General features: G+C 36.4%; 1 protein-coding gene and 1 long non-coding RNA gene across 2 annotated transcripts in view; both read left to right on the top strand.

Annotated features, from left to right (window-relative positions):
- The window catches only part of LOC123868993, a 103,003-nt gene that overhangs the window by 38,192 nt on the left and 47,351 nt on the right, over positions 1 to 17,460 (top strand). The gene's annotated exons all lie outside the window — the stretch shown is intronic.
- Positions 11,780 to 16,825, top strand: LOC123869007. The gene is made up of 3 exons (XR_006796794.1): positions 11,780 to 11,790; positions 12,238 to 12,241; positions 16,702 to 16,825. It is a non-coding gene; the product is annotated as an uncharacterized LOC123869007 (long non-coding RNA).

Raw genomic sequence — 17,460 nt, 5'->3', positions numbered from 1 at the left:
ATATATAATATATAGTATAATATGCATAGTGAAATACAAAACCACAGCTCCGGATCTTTTGATCGTAGCGGACATCAAAAGTATCAAATAAATTAACGAAAAAGCTCTAAATCAAAGTGTTTTTCCGCACAGTCGGTCTCGTCGAAAAACGGGACAAATACAGGACATATATCAATATGGGATGTAATGGTCAAATACGATGATAGTTTATACAAAATAGTGACAGTATTTTCACACTAATATTATAAAGGCGAAAGTTTGTATGTGTGTGTGTGTGTGTGTGTGTGTGTGTGTGTGTGTGTGTGTGTGTGTATGTTTGTTACTCCTTCACGCAAAAACCACTGGACGGATTTGGCTGAAATTAGAATGGAGATAGATAATATCCTGGATTAGCACATAGGCTACTTTTTATCCCGGAAAATCAAAGAGTTCCCACGGGATTTCGAAAAACCTAAATCCACGCGAACGAAGTCGCGGGCGTCAGCTAGTATATTATAAAGATTGGTAACCCTATCGGTCAACCAGACTCTAGCTGCTAAATAACACTTTTTTCACTTACATGGTTAGGTTGGTGGCACATTAGCGGTAAAGATTATTAATTAGGTATAATAAATATTATTATCTAATAATTATTTTAAATTAATTTTTTTAAATTATTTTAATTTATTATAAATCCTCTTAATTTCCGATCCCGTGGGAATTTGTAAAAATCCAGTCGTACTACTTGTCTAAATTAATCTCTGTCTAAAATTTCAGTTTTTTCGGTCCAAGTGTTTGGGCTGGGCGTTCATGAGTCAGTCAGTACGTCAACACTTTTACTTAAAATAAAGTAAAAGTATTCTTATTATACACCAAATTTACATAAAAATGTAATTATAACAAAATAGATTTTTACCATCTACATTTTTGTATCTACTTATATAGAGATTATTTGTTTTAAATACTAACGTAAGATATTTTTAACTAATTAGAAACGGTAAAATGATAATAAATATGTAACAAAAATTATAAAAAGAACAAAAACTCAACAAAGAAAGATTGTTTTAAACATAAATTCTAAACGTACGTAAAAGCACGGCTACGTAAAACGGCACGGGTACGTAAAAGTACGGCTTTGTTCTTTGGATGTTTAAAATAAAAATAAACGGTAAGGTTACCTAGTAGTCCGTGAACAGAATAGAATTTCTTAGCTTAAATTAGACTCAATTTTTATAAACAACCAGCTATTTAATTGCTGGTTAAGAGGTTGTGTGCATTGGAATTGATAAAAATCTGTAAAGGACAATATACAAGTATGGAATTGTGTGTCATACAAAAAGACAGTACAATTCATTTAATTTAATTCAATTCATTTCATTTCATTTTTTGTGCTGATTCGAAGCATCCCCCCGAAAGCACCGGGAATTAAAATTCCTTGCTGTCAATACACAACAAGATTCTTTTATACAAACAAGATCTGATGACCATTTAGACTTGGCATACAACTGGGGGGCTGTACCCACGAGTAACATTCAACCCCCCAATTGTGTAAGAAAACGTATTCATTCTATCGTAATCGGTAGCAAATTCTGCCCCTTGATTGGTTGTGAAAAAATGTAAACAGCGAATCAACCAATCAAAGGGCAGAATTTCCTGTCGATTACGATAACGATGAGTACGCTTTTCTTACACAATCGGGGGGCAGATCATTCAACGGTAGGAATATTGTAAATGCACCCTGGTACATTAGAAATGACGGAATTCATCGGGACCTACAATATGAATACGTCCACAAAGTTGTTACCGCCGAAATCTACAACTGGCTTCAACATCATGCTAAGGCATGCGTTGAGGCAATCCAGCTACTCAACATAATGAAGATAGTTAGAAGACTAAGAACGAGAAGTTAAGCCTTTTGAGTGAGTGCATAGTGATGAATGAAAGTGTAAGGGTAAGTGTTGAAAGAATATAAGAACAAAGTGAATCTTTAATCAAGAAATACTATGAAGCATCAATGGAATTTCATATGCTTATCAATCATATGCTTAGGTTAAAGCATACAGCACAGCGGAGACCAATCCTTTAGATCCAGCTTCATCAAAGCGATAACTCGTTGGCAGGTTGAACCTAAAATAGCACTATGAGGTTGAACCTGAAATTTCCACATAATATGACGGAACCCTTTTCCTCATAACACCTCCTCACACCTCCTCATTACACCTCACTACGAAAGTGTACTCTGTGTACAAGGAATACCGAACTTTTTTCAGGGGTTGCACCACACATGGCACAGTTTATACTGGCGCTTCTTCTGTTTGTGGCGTTTTGGCTTTAATGCTCAAGTAGCGGAAGCGCCGGGGTAATTAACCCGATATCATGACGTAATTTGTGGCAAAATTTACTAAAACGTTTTTTTCATTCTTTCTTCCTTTTCATATTAATAGAGGTCAGTGATGTCGAAGGAGTTCAACTTAAAATTATTGGGTATCTACGACTTTCCAGGCTGTATGGTCCATTTGTTCGTTTTCTCCCTAGCGTTAAAGTTGTTTGGAAGAGATAGCTATTTAGCGATAAGAACGCATTTTTGTACCTACATTTAAAGTTTTCTTTTTTGTAACCTGTGATTTGTATTTTGTGGTGCAATAAAGTATATACAATATACATACATAATATGGTCCATGATCTTTGCCTGTTTCGAAGGGGATAAATTAAACTATCTACTACTAAAAATGAAGTCAAAAAGCAAAGCAGAAGTAACAATGTTGTAGTCCAACAACAAACGGTGAACGGGAGTGTAGCCTAGCCCAGTGTCCGCTCCATTTGAGCGCGCCGCGAGCGTGCGTCCGGTGGCCCACATAACATACATATTGCACGGCAAATGGACCGAGCAGCAAAAACGACGCCTAGACGGATGGACGCGCCTCGCAGAACCGCACTAGGTTGTGAGGCTTAGGTGTAACTCGTTTGTGTAACTTGTTTAGGGATATAGTGTGAAGAGTTGTCAAATCGCAACAATCTGCGCGTCGATTACTGAAAAGATGCAAAAATCTTTTTTATTTTAATATTAGTTAGTTTGATTAGACTAACATTCCCGTTTCCCCTCCAACTAAGCGTTAACCTTGTGCTAGGAGTGGATACGAGATTAGTGCAACGGGTGGGGTTCGAACTGCCGACCTTTCGGATTTCAGTCCGCTGCTATAACCGTTGAGCTATTATGAAAAACACTATTATGAATTACACAATAACACATTATGAAAAATTAAAAGTATGTATCAAAGTAAAACTTTAAAAAAAAATTTGGTAAGATATAAGCTCAATGAAGAAAGCTTCAAGTATTTTATCAATCAACTGCATCGACAAAGTTGGAAGCCGCTAGTAGTTACTAGTCAAGATTAAATAAAACAATGAGCTTGTACTTAAAAAAATATATTCCGTGTCTTCCGATATCAATACACAGCAGACCTCCATAGCAGCCTATGATTGAAGGCTTTCGAAATGCCATAAAAATACTTGAGAGGATTACGTTGATACAACGTATCTAATGCGGCCGATCAGAGGTTTTGAAGCGTCGTCATAACAATCCTATTAAATTATAGTAACGTTTGATCTTCATTAGAGAAGTTGTATAGTAGCTAGAGGAGATCACTTCAGTATCAAATTTTAAATAGTTTTCGTAAGTTTTGTTGCTACACACATTAGCTTAGTTTAATATTAATTCATCAGCATCATCATTATCAACCGATAGATTACTAATGGACATATTATTGAGAGAGAGCCAGCGAACGGCCAGACCTTTGTTATTTCATAAAAGCTGAAAGTTTCTCTGCCCAAGAAAATGAAACAAAAACTCCAAAAAAGGTCTGTAAGAGTAAAAAAGAAGGCAGAGTGCTTAAAATAATTTATGTAAGAGCACCAACTTGATAAGTACCAGTAAAAACAATTTTATACCTACATTCAAAACCTTTTTGAATGCTTAATCGTCTATATTTGCCGCCAGTAATTATGCTAGTAATTTTAATTGAAGCTTTTAGAGTTAATTACATGCTAAATATAGATGTTAATGGACCACTCTTTGTTTTTCAACCCTTCCATTAAAATAATTGTCTAGAATAAATTCTGTTCCTCCCACGTTCCTCGTTCACCTGCTGCCATGTAAAACCTAAATACCTTTAAAACAAGAGTGAATATGCATCTTCTAGGCAAGCGCACTCAAACTTAGACCTCATCATTGCTTTTTTAAGCATAATTTAGCGACATTTATAAAACAAACAAAAAGCAGTTTAAAAAGTAAAAGAATAAGACATTGCTGATAAATTATAGGAAAATGTTATGCAAATTATGCTCAAGCAGTCTTGGATGGCTAAAGGTTATCGAACAAAGGACTTACCATATTAGACCACAAAAAACAAGACTACGACCAAGACTTCAAAGAAAAAAAATATTGATACAGTGTACTAAAACGTTACGAGGGTAAAATGAATTACTTACCTACCATCTTGAAAATAATGTTAAAGAAAATTTTTAGATGCTAATCAATCGCAGTGATTCCTTTATCATCACAAATACAAGCTTAACAAGATAAAGTTGAAAACTAAAACCCGACTGCGATCGTCTTGATAAACGCTCAAACATGAGAGTGAAATTGTTTTTCTGTCGCTTGATATATTTTAATGTTATTGTACATTTATATACCTACATGAGCTCAGAATTTCCTCTTCATTCATTTGACATCCCACTCGATACAATTGCAAAAAAATATTTTTGGCGAACTCTACTTTTTTTGATGTAGGTAACATCCGTTAGGTTAATTTTTTTCGTATAAAATATAGCCTATGTCACGCGAACCTTCACAACGAATCAATTGACACCTCATTCATCAAAATCGGCCCAGCAGTTTAGGCACTACGGTGGAACACACAGAATCCGGACACGAACATACATATATACATACATACATACATAGATACTTACATACATATAAATATAAATATATAGTTTGTTAAAATCATAACCCTTCCTTTTGGCTTTGCCGCAGTCGGGTAAAAAATTGGTCAAGTGCGGCATTAAAATAAACAGAGTTGACAGTGTCTGAAAAGCTATAAAACTACAAAAGTAAAGTACTTAGCGTCACGTGCATTTAGAAACACCGGTCATACATTGTCACGCAAGTTCGACACGTCCTGTGTAATGAGTTGTGAAAGCTTCGCGACAATGGCTCCCAACCCTCGTGGGACCTATTGTCATCGCCAATTATGTATGACTAATTATTACTTATAGAATTCCACCTGCATGCTAACCGCTTTTCTGCCGCGCTTATGATAAACAGAGTACGTCATTTTTTTAAAGTCAATTTTAGTTATTAGTAAATAGGTAGATAGAAATATTGTTTCACCGAAGGTCGATTTCGGGCCGATGCCGTTTAACTGCCTTTCGTGCAAAATATCCGAGTACGGAACCCTCGGTGCGTGAGTCTGACACGCACTTGGCCGGTTTTTTTTATCTGAACTTGAAAGCTTGTCACTCTGTGACTTAACTATGATTATCGTACGCAAGCACGGTAGTTTTAACTTCGATTATTATTATACTAACTCTAGCTACTTCAGTTATAAGTGCTTGTTCGAGTATGCTCTAATTTATTTATTATTCGAAAAGGGTGGAGACTAGACAGACCTTTGCTATAAACAGTAGAACTATAATTACTATGCCATTGAATCCTGTGTCTCAAGTAATTGCGGAAATTAGCTCTTGATAACATAACAAGGATATGGTGGTTTCACAGGATATTTGCACGGATGTCTCGCAAAACATTTTAGCTATAATAATGAACTAGCTGATGCTCGCGACTTCCTCCGCTTCAATTTAGGTTCTCAGATATCCCCTAGAAACTCTTTGGATAAAAAGTAGCTATACCTATCACTCTCCAGCGCGGTGATTCGCTAAATCAGTGTTAAGCGATAGTCACTTAGCTCATTTCACATTGGTTGCTTCTACACTGCTGCTTAACTGAGTGCTATTAAAATAATTTTTCACAGAAAACCTTCAATGGATTGAAAATAAATGTTAAATGAGCTCGGTGGGTATCATTCAGTGTTGAACGAACACAGTAAGCGAATCACCCCGCAGGTCTTCAATCATATCGATGCAAATAATCAGGTCAATCCGTTGCTCCTTTGCGTCGCGGCATGATTGACAGACAAAACAGTAAACATATATTTCAAAAAACAAACACACTTTCGTATTTATAATATGGGCAGTGATTTCACTGTTTGTTTGAAATGTCAAGTTGCAGTATCCTCCTTAAATTCAAAACACTCTCCTTATAAAGGTCTTTTGTTCACGCAAAATCTTTGTCGTGTTGCGGTCGTCATTTGTATACCAATGCCGTCCGGCTGTCGTGAGCTGCTTCCCAAGTAGCACTCAAATGGGACTCGTGCATGAGAAACTAAAGTCTAATTGTATAAATTTTCCTAAAAATAAGCGTATTTTCTGTAACCTCTTTGCTTAGTTGACCCTTTGTATATCTTCAGAGGGATACTTATTTAAGTTAGGAAATATCGTCTTCTTCGCAAGGAGATATTTTATTGTGACACACTCATCACCAACATGATGATCAACCCATTGCACCCCAACTCATTGTACACAATAATAGAACAAAAAGTTTTTTTGTCGTCTACTTAAATTCTGCCGAATATTATTGTAAATTGAACAATTGAAAAGAGCAACCGCCGAGTTTCTTGATGGTTCTTCTCGGTAGGAACGGCATTCCGAAGCAGTGGTAAATTGTTTGACGATTCAAAAGCACTTGTAAAAGTTTATTTGAATAAAAATCTATTCTATTCTATTCTACGTTAAAAGAAATGTTGCGTAGGTATACCTACCAGTATTTGTCTTACCTTGATAGTTAGCTTGGCGAATATCACCATTCATAAAATCCCTTATAAAGTGTTCACTGTTCCCACAATCTTCCAAAATGTATCAGAACCAGGGCGCCCTATGGCGTACAATCAATTTTCTACAAATAGATACTCATAACTTAATGATGAATCATTTAGCCACTTCACAAGCAATCTTACAACTTCACAGCATTAACAACACAACTAATCGATCAATCTTCCAATCTACAAGGTCACTAGTTTATAGGTTTGAGAGAATAGTTGCGGCCTGCTAGTTGCGTGCTATGAATAAAAGATGCGACAAACTATGTACCTACAAAGCTCACACATGACGTGAGGCGAATGTCGGAACTGTAACGGTGAGATTCGCCAGATTCTGATGAATATGCAGATCTCACGATGACGCCCTGTCGTGGAATGCTAACGGTTGAAACACTTCAACAATGCCTGTGTTCGGAGTCGGTACTCAAACACATAGATTGGTCCATTACGGCGGGTGTGACTGCCTGGAGGTGCCATCGATGTTCATTCGCTTGACACACCAAAAAATTCTGCAATTTTTAGACCCTTACACTTTTCTTCTTCTTCTTCTTTCTTAGCCTTTGTTAATCCATTGTTGGACATAGGCCTCCTCACGTGCACGCCATTCCTCTCGGTGTTGTGCGAGCCTCCTCCAAGTCTTTCCCGCCAGCTTGGTAATGTCGTCTGACCAACGGGACTTACACTTTTCACATCCAGGGTAATGCAGGGTAATGGGTAATGGGTAATGCATACATTTTGAGAAAGGACTTGTTATATATTTTGCTCTATGTGTCAACTGTCAAACTGTCTGAATCACTTCGCAATAACGGTAAATAAATAAGGGCTCATATTATTACGCAGCAGTAAAGTGCAAGTCGGCTCTAACATTTAAATTTAAATTAAATTTTTCATTCTTTCTATCACATAACTATTATAGACGTCCCTCCGCTGCATACTAACCCATTATAGCCTAGCGGTGCCATATGGCACCCAATTAAGCAGTTTGGTACACACCTCTGATCACAGAATCCAAAAAATAATAATAACAATAATATCTCCTTCACCTTCGTGATTCTAAATACTATAAGGTACGTAGGAATACCCAATAGGTAGCCGGTTCTCGTGTACATTATACAAGTTCTTTATTTGATCGGAAATAATACGAAGGGCTGTCCGATGAAACATTGCGCTTAGTTGTTTGCAAGCAAACTCAAAATCCCGTTTGAGCATAAATGTTAGGTAATTATTTACTATGAGATCTTGCCTGTTGAGTCAGTTTATAAATAAATAATAATAATAATAATTAAACGTTTATTCCAGACGTTCCCATCCATAGATTTTATTACCTTGATTTTATTACCTTGGTTTATATACCTTGCAAACAATTTACACGATACTGATAGACTTTAGTTAGATTTCTTTCGAGTTATTCATATAGAGACACTCATCATGAATCATTTGAGTGGAAATTCTCTTAATTGTAAAAATCATAACAAGATTTGAAACCAATTTACCTTCGAAAAAACTGTTGATACCTAATAAACAGTTGGCTCTAATATTATGTATCTCACAATTTCGTTAATTGATCGTAAATGCAATACACCTACGTTTGGAGCACGCAAGATGAATGAAGTTGGCTAATTTGTTTGTACGATATTGGGTTAAATGTTTATTTGACTCGTTATCATAATTTTACACGCGAGAAAATGCCGGTTTAATTAATGATAATGAATTTGTGAATATATTTGATGTTATTGAAATTTAACGTAAGTAGGTTAAGGAAACGTTATTTTTGAAACGTGACCTGGTCTGATAAGACGTCAAATAGATTTAGCGGCTCGCAGAATTGGCCGGGTTATACATAATATTATAATATATATCCTATGTTTTACTGTATATAAGGGGTACATACCACGATTAATTTGATGGTATTATTTGGACCAGAAAGAGGGTATTTCGCTAATGCCTATGACAACTCATCTCTCGTAGCACTGCACATAAAACTAAATAAAACTATCAAATGAACCCGCTATACATATACATTAAAATATGTTGCTAAACCAGGAAATAAGCTTAAAATCTAGTGTTCTGTGTTAAAATCATATCTGAAATAATGTAACTAAACTGAAAGATTTTTCAAATAGGTGTAATGTTTCCGGAAATCTTGCGCAATGTAACTTATGATTACCCGACTTATAAGAATCACTCTATAAGTATCTCACGTTGCGTTCCGCTTTTATCTTCTTACGGAGATTTTCTTTGGTTTGGTTGAGACTTCTAAACCAGCTTGTTATCTAATTGAGATTATTTAAGCTATTTCTCAAGGTAATTCGGTTAAAATATGGTTCTATTAAAGTGACGTTAGACGTGACAAACTAGCACTTAATTTGAATTGTAAGTATAATAAATTTTGTTAATTACACTAAAATTTTCTACCGGAATTATTGCTCATCAAAATCTAAGTTCATTCATGATTCCCCAAAAGGCAAACTTCTTGATATACCACATAGAATGGATAAGTACCTACGTTCAATAGCGCAACTTTAAGTAAGATAAAATATGGTTCTATTAAAGCGATGTTAGACTTGACAAACTAGCACTTAATTTGAATTGTAAGTATTATAAATTTGGTTAATTACACTCAAATTTTCTACCGGAATTATACCTGTTTTTTGCTCATCAAAATCTAAGTTCATTCATGATTCCCCAAATAGGCAAACTTCTTGATATACCACATAGAATGGATAAGTACCTACGGTCAGTAGCGAAACTAAGTTTAATCAATTTTGACCTAAGTTAGTAAATAGACGAGTGACCGACGTAACATTGCAGATATGAATTTTGCTCTACCTTTTCTTCTTTTCTCCTCACTTTCGTTCAAACTTCGTTCAAAGTAATATATTGTCAGATCAGAGTGAGAGTTAAGAAATCTAAGTCTAGCTTTAATTGTTCATGTGTCGTCGAAACTTTCCTTTTCACGAGATCTTATCCGGAGGTGAGTAGTTCTTGTTTGACCACAACATTTACAGTTAACTACTGTTATATGTTAATGTTCGAATCTTAGCAGATTTTTACCTCGTACCTACGTAGATTTTTGTTATTTTTCTATGAATAGGTGGACTTTTTCGTTCATGACATGGTTTTATGTAGATTAGGTAACCTTTATGGGTACTTGGTTTGATTTTGCATCTAGAGTTTACACGTAAAAATGTTGTAAAACGTGGTGCATTTTTGAAGAGGCCAATGTTCACTTATTGATAGCTAGTTAAAAGTGTTGATAAAGCCATAGCTGACAAGCAACAATCAGCGAGCAATGAGCAAGCTGATTAAAAAAATTGGTTGTCTGTAAAGTCGGTTTACTGACGATAGTTGAACGTGACAACAAAGGCCGATTGTGCTTCTTTGTCGCTCGTTCCGCGCTCTCGCTTGCACTTCAAGCCTTACATGGAACGCCTCAGAGCGAGGTAACGCCGCATGAGTCATATTTTTTCGTGCGTGCAGCCGGCTCTATCGAATTATAAGACGTTGTCACGTCAAAAGTTGCGTCTTGCATGTTCATGCGTCTTCTTGCCCAGAGCTAATCACCATACTCCACACTGGAGTGTTGCAGTCCACTGCAGGACTAAGGTATCTTCATTCTTTATATGCACCCCATGATTCCCACCCATATGAATCCACTTCCTTCCATACTCAGTTGCCATTCCAGCAGCTCCCGGCTCCAGCGTCCATCCACCATCCTACAATCTACGTATTGTCCCGATCCATATAAGCCACCGAGATAATAGTACCTAGATAATTTAATACGGATATGACGAAGCGATTAGAGGACTTAGTTTTTTTTTTACGAAATCTAGAGTGCTAAAAATGTAACAACTTTCCAGGCAGGTTCTTAAGTACCTTCAAGCCAAGAGTGAATAGACGTTTTCTAGGCAAGCACTCTATCTTAGGCTGCATCACTTTGTCATCAATTACAAGCTTATCCTGCAGTACAAAAATAGAAACTTTTATTATCACAAAAAAATTAAACAAAATACTCATGTTTTTTTTCTCATAGTTGCTCTATAATCCACCTAAGTTTATTAATAACCAGACTGGATTTATTAATTCGGGCATGATTATGAAACAAACAGTGATAAGACAGATGTTCGGTGCCGAAGCACGTGTAATTTATTACTCGTAATGTAAAATAGTAGTCCAGGAGCTTGTAGAAAAATTTGTGGAGATGCTTGATAAAAGTTCAAAGGTTTTAACGTTACTTGCGTGCGTATTGTAAACTGGATGAACGAACAGGAACTGAAAATTTTAATAACGTAGACAAGGAATAAGGCCAGATATTTGGGAATTCCCACGGAAGCAATGCCACTAATCATATTATAAATTTTTTTTTTTTGGTATGTCATTCAATCACGCCGCAACCAACAGAGCAAACAGATAAACATGATTTTTAGCATGAATTTAAAGACCTGGTGACACAGGTTCAACTTTTTTGTTTGTCAAAAAAGTTGGTTACAACTTACATCACTTGTTTTCATAGCATCAGAAATGCAGAAGAACTACCGTGCGAACTTGCTGTTTTTATTATCAAACAGCTTTTAAAAAAAATCCACCGGCTTTAGGCACACAGGTGAGTGGCAAGCCTCGAACGAAAGAAACGCGGTGGTAATAACAAAATTACATGTTCCATTCACATGTTTAGGGCACGAATGCGAGCATGGATAATTGGACTTTTTTGTGTCATCCAAATTGGTTTCCGTTTAGTTCTTTGTTAATAACACAATTTGGATTTTTTTTTTGGGATACTTACCTAGGTATAAAAAAATATCGTTCAAAAAATAACTTTATCCGTAGCTATTATAGAGAAACCGTGGTCATTTTAGTTATTTGTTCAATAATTCTGGTTGGATCGCTAAAGGTTATGAAAACTGACTGATGTCGAAATAGTCAGGGATCGCTTTATTGTCATGGGCCCAGATTCTTTATCAACCACTGATGTGGTTCGACTTTGCTGCTGCCAATGTTCATAAGACCAGTTGAGTCATAACTTATCATTAAGTGAGCTGCCTGCTCGTTTGCTCATTATTTAAATTATAAAAATCATAAAATTTTGGTAGGCAAATTTAACAATGCGATTTTTTTACATGTGAAGATTGCTTGGTTTGTATTGAGGCTTGTATTCAATTAGCGCGGCGAGAAAATGACATGTCTATTGCGGGCCGCGGGCGATTCGCGGCTATCATTATCATTAGCTCATCGCGGAACAAGCTCATGAAATGATTGGATGTGTCATGGAAGGAATTTACACAAAGAGCAAGGGTAGAGACCTGGACATATTACTTGACCTAAGCCAAGTATAGCGTTATTTTAATCTAAGACAACGTGGCACATCCACCACGCGCTACTTCTGAATAAAACTTAACTATAAAGAGTATGTAAATGTCACTCCACAAATTTTAACAATGACATTTTCTTACAAATATAAAAAAAACAGCTTGGCTTGTATTGGGTCTTGTATCAATTAGCGCGGCGAGAAAATGACATGTCTATTGAGGGCCGCGGGCGGTTCGCGGCTATCATTATCATTAGCTCATCGCGGAACAAGCTCATGAAATGATTGGATGTGTCATGGAAGGAATTTACACAAAGAGCAAGGGTAGAGACCTGGACATATTACTTGACCTAAGCCAAGTATAGCGTTATTTTAATCTAAGACAACGTGGCACATCCACCACGCGCTACTTCTGAATAAAACTTAACTATAAAGAGTATGTAAATGTCACTCCACAAATTTTAACAATGACATTTTCTTACAAATATAAAAAAAACAGCTTGGCTTGTATTGGGTCTTGTATCAATTAGCGCGGCGAGAAAATGACATGTCTATTGAGGGCCGCGGGCGGTTCGCGGCTATCATTATCATTAGCTCATCGCGGAACAAGCTCATGAAATGATTGGATGTGTCATGGAAGGAATTTACACAAAGAGCAAGGGTAGAGACCTGGACATATTACTTGACCTAAGCCAAGTATAGCGTTATTTTAATCTAAGACAACGTGGCACATACACCACGCGCTACTTCTGAATAAAACTTAACTATAAAGAGTATGTAAATGTCACTCCACAAATTTTAACAATGACATTTTCTTACAAATATAAAAAAAAACAGCTTGGCTTGTATTGGGTCTTGTATCAATTAGCGCGGCGAGAAAATGACATGTCTATTGCGGGCCGCGGGCGATTCGCGGCTATCATTATCATTAGCTCATCGCGGAACAAGCTCATGAAATGATTGGATGTGTCATGGAAGGAATTTACACAAAGAGCAAGGGTAGAGACCTGGACATATTACTTGACCTAAGCCAAGTATAGCGTTATTTTAATCTAAGACAACGTGGCACATACACCACGCGCTACTTCTGAATAAAACTTAACTATAAAGAGTATGTAAATGTCACTCCACAAATTTTAACAATGACATTTTCTTACAAATATAAAAAAAAAACAGCTTGGCTTGTATTGCGTCTTGTATTAATTAGCGCGGTGAGAAAATGACATGTCTATTGAGGTCCGCGGGCGGTTCGCGGCTATCATTATTATTAGCTCATCGCGGAATAAGCTCGTGAAATGATGGGATGTGTCATGGAAGGAATTTACACAAAGAGTAAGGGTAGAGACGTGAACACATTTCTCGGCATAGACCAAGTATAGTGTTATTTAAACTAAGACAACGTAGTACATACAACGCGCGCCACTTTTGCATGTAAATGTCACTGCGCAAATAATAATGCGATTTTTAGGGTTCCGTACCTCAAAAACGGAACCCTTATAGGATCACTTTGCTGTCTGTCTGTCCGTCGTGTCTGTCAAGAAACCTATAGGATACTTCCCGTTGACCTAGAATCATGAAATTTGGTAGGTAGTTAGGTAGGTCTTATAGCACAAGTACAGGAATAAATCTGAAAACCGCGAATTTGTGGTTACATCATTTAAAATAAAATTAAAATATGTTTCAATTTTCAAAATAAAATAACTATACCAAGTGGGATATCATGTTATGAAAGGGCTTTACCTGTACATCCTAAAACAGATTTTTATTTATTTTTATGTATAATAGTTTTTGATTTATCATGCAAATTGTTGGAAAAAATACCCGAGTACGGAACCCTCAGTGCGCGAGTCTGACTCACACTTGGCCGGTTTTATTCAACAAAATGAAAATATTGCTTGGCTTGTATTGAGTCCTGTATTCAATTAGCGCGGTGAGAAAATGACATGTCTATTGAGGGCCGCGGGCGGCTCGCGGCTATCATTATCATCAGCTCGTCGCGAAACAAGGTCGTGACTGGAAGTGTCATAGAATCAGTATGTTGAGTCATGAAACTTTATGTTAATCCCTTGATTATATTGTTGCGTTGATATTAATCTATTTATTTCTAGAAAATAATTGCGATTATTTTAATCCGATGACAATATGACGTGATCTTAATTCTTATCTGAAGGTAATATGTGACTGGCTTATGCCCGCGAATTCGTCCGCGTAGACACAATAGTTTGAATTGAGCGCTTATCGCACTGCACTAGATCGGTTAGTCAGTCAGTCATCTTTTCATATATTTAGATGAAGATAGAAGCACGCTTACGTTAAGATGATAGGGATACTTTTAAATGTTATGTTCCATCTTATTTGTTATCATGATGTCAGGATCTGTTAGAGACCGGGCAGTTTATTAAACCTAAAGAACCTTAAGTAGATTTAGCACCGAACCCCTCGCTTGGCAGCTGTGAAGCTTTGATGGTTGAATGGTAGATATAACTAGCCGCACCTAATACCTCTCACCAGACTAGACTGAGTCAATAATATTACCTATATCAGTTCTCATATAAGTAGATGTAGATCGAAATCAAATCCGATACCTCCCCCTTCTTATTTTATAAAGTATCAGTTCACGGTTTCGGATCTAAGCGGTAAAAAGCCACAAATAATAAATGTTGCTATGCCACTTCAATTGTCTCCATATTCCAAACCAACCACCTGGTGTAGCGTCATTGACCTCAGCCTCAACAGTGTGAACAAAGTTATTGTATTACGCACGCAGAGGACTAATCACCATAAAAACCATAGCAAAATTTCTCGCTAATATAATTATCTTGAATCGACGGATTCCATTTAAAACCAAATTAATGCTATATAACTCATTTGCTCTAACTTACGTACAATATGGTCTCAGTAGCTACGGTCGAACTTATAAAACTTACCTCAATAATATATATAAGTTACAGTTAAGAATTTTAAAAACTATTGTCTCCAGTTCCATCAAATCGAAATACGACGGCAATGAACTAGGGCTATTTAAACACTGTAAAACATTACCCGTTCAGGAACAGTTTAAATGCTCATTGTTAAAGGAGGAGTTCTTCAACGAGAAGATACTCCGGAAAATAGAACATCCTGTACAGACGCGAGTGATGACGGCTAACCGCCTGCACACTACGCGCGCTAACAATACTTACGGCGAGCGAACCACCGCGTACTTGGTTCCGCGATTCATAAATGAACTACCTCCAACGCTGATTAAAAAAATAGATATTAAAAACATTAAGTATAAATTAAAAGAATATTTTTTAGCAAAGTTAGATGGCTGAGTCTTTTATGTCTATGTAGATTATATTATAATTATTTATATTAGTGCTAATCCTATTGACCCTTATGTACCTTCGTTGCAGCTAGGCACCGAGGACAAACCTCTGTGGTTTTTTCGGTGTTTTAGTTAAGCTTTTATTTGTATATATTTTGTAAAAAAATAATAATAAAAAAAAAAAAAAAAAAAAAAACAACAATTCAGAAATTGCTCCACTCTAGCAAGACAAAGAGATTTAAACATAGATCTTAAAGACAGAGCGGCTATTAGGTTAGTACTAAAACTATAAATAGAGGAAACAGTGTTCCAAGGCTATGACTCGGACAATAATTAGTGGCAAAGATTCTGAAATCGATCCACCAAAGCAAGTGGAATCAGAATCAACATGCATTTTCCTTACTGAAAAATGCATTGTTTGTTACTTGTCTCATAATGTGCGGTCAACTTTTGCCTTCATTGTAACTTTTATCTATAAATACTTATTTCTGCAGTTAGCAAAAATTGACTTTATTGAAATAGTATGGAGTGAAAAAAAAATAGAGCTGAATTAAGAAATTCCTCCTTTTTGGAAGTAAATTAAAAACGAATCGCGCCTTATTTATTAGAATTGTCCTAACTACGTTACATATAATACGACTTTATTAAATATCTTAGTTGCAAGGCCGTTGTTTAAATTAGTCACAAAGTACGATTAAAGAGTTAATCCAGTTGAATTAATTAGATTATTTTAAGAATCGAGACGCCCGTAATTAATTAATCTGTTAAGTACAGCCATTCCGTCACGCCACCGCGTTAAATTTTTCAATCTTACCACCACAAAGTAACTAATGATAATATTATAACAATATGACAAATCAAAATTTAAAAACCCCCGACACAAAAACCTCTATAAGAAAACTAGAAAGAGCTGATAACTTTCAAACGTCTGAACCGATTTTCTTCAATTAAGTATAGCTAAGAACACTCTCGATCAAGCCCACCTTTCAAACAAAAAAAAAACTAAATTAAAATCGGTTCATTCGTTTAGGAGCTACGCTGCCACAGACAGATACCCAGATGCACAGATACACACGCCAAACTTATACCACCCCTTTTTGGGTCAGGGGTTAAAAATATGAGATATGTAGTACCAAATAGTTAGTACCATAGATTCTTTCGTTTGTTTCTGGTAGGTACCTACTTGACAAACGTTCAAACGGTCCTTCGAGTTCACAGAAGTTTTTTATTTCAGTTCATTTCCGCAATCAGCTGTTGGCAGGGTTGTTACATTGGAGTTTCAAACAAATTCTTTTATACAAGGACCCGAAAGCTTAATTCGCTATAATCCGCTAAACCAAACAAATCTGTACGGTGCTGCACCACTCGCCCTCCCACTGATAAACATGCAGGAAAAGCCAGCCTCATCAGTCACCAGCAGTCATCGGTCCTAACTCCAGCTTGCCGGAATGTTATGGATATTATCTAACACCTTGTATAAAAAATGCTCTCCTCAGATAGGCAGGCGGTCCGACGGGTGTAAAACGCGTTTTATGACTCATCTATGGGCGGAAAGTTTATTGATACAGTAATTGCTTTGAAGTACGCACATGTTTTTGTGAAGGTACCTATTAAAGGTGTTCCACATGGACTTTGAGTAGCGTTCCTCTTTAACAAGCCTCCAAACCAAAATAGCAAAAAAGATATATTTTAAATCCATTTTTTGTGCAAACTTTACAGTTAGTTAAAGAAGAGTGGGAAATATAAAACACGCTTACAATATTTTACTTACCAATAAAGTCTGTTTTTCGTACACTAGGTAGATTATATGTATATTTTGACCATGAAATACAACAATTTCTGTAAAGGGAGGTGACACTGGCGCTCTGTTTGCACTCGTAAGTATAGACATGTATGAATAGGATTTGAAATATGCGATGCATGATCCTTTACTT

This window comes from Maniola jurtina, chromosome 10 (genome assembly GCF_905333055.1).
Source record: "Maniola jurtina chromosome 10, ilManJurt1.1, whole genome shotgun sequence".
NCBI lineage: Eukaryota > Metazoa > Arthropoda > Insecta > Lepidoptera > Nymphalidae > Maniola > Maniola jurtina.
This window is presented reverse-complemented; position numbering and strand designations above follow the sequence as displayed.